The following is a 702-nucleotide window of genomic DNA, read 5'->3' as shown; positions in this document are numbered from 1 at the left end:
GGGAGGAACACTCCCAAACTCATTCTATGAGGCCACCATCACTGTGATACCAAAACCAGACAAAGGTGTCACAAAGAAAGAAAACTACAAGCCAATATCACTGATGAAGATAGATGCAAAAATCCTCAACAAAATACTAGCAAACAGAATCCAACAGAACATTAAAAGGATCAGACACTATGATCAAGTGGGGTTTATCCCAGGAATGCAAGGATTCTTCAATATACGCAAATAAATCAACATGATACACCATATCAACAGACTGAAGAATAAAAAGCACATGATGATCTCAATAGACGCAGAAAAAGCTTTTGATAAAATTTAACACCCGTTTATGATAAAAACTCTCCAGAAGTGGGCATAGAGGGAACCACCTCAATATATACAACATTTGGCCATATATGACAAACCCACAGCAAACATCATTCTCAATGGTGAAAAACTGAAAGCATTTCCTCTAAGATCAGGAACAAGACAAGGGTGTCCACTGTCGCCATTATTATTCAACATAGTTTTGGAAGTCCTAGCCACAGCAATCAGAGAAGAAAAAGAAATAAAAGGAATCCAATTGGAAAAAAAGAAGTAAAGCTGTCACTGTTTGCAAATGACATGATACTATACATAGAGAATCCTAAAGATGCTACCAGAAAACTACTAGAGCTAATCAATGAATTTGGTAAAGTAGCAGGATACAAAATTAAT

This window comes from Physeter macrocephalus, chromosome 12 (genome assembly GCF_002837175.3).
Source record: "Physeter macrocephalus isolate SW-GA chromosome 12, ASM283717v5, whole genome shotgun sequence".
Classification (NCBI taxonomy): domain Eukaryota; kingdom Metazoa; phylum Chordata; class Mammalia; order Artiodactyla; family Physeteridae; genus Physeter; species Physeter macrocephalus.
Note: the sequence above shows the minus strand (reverse complement) of the source record.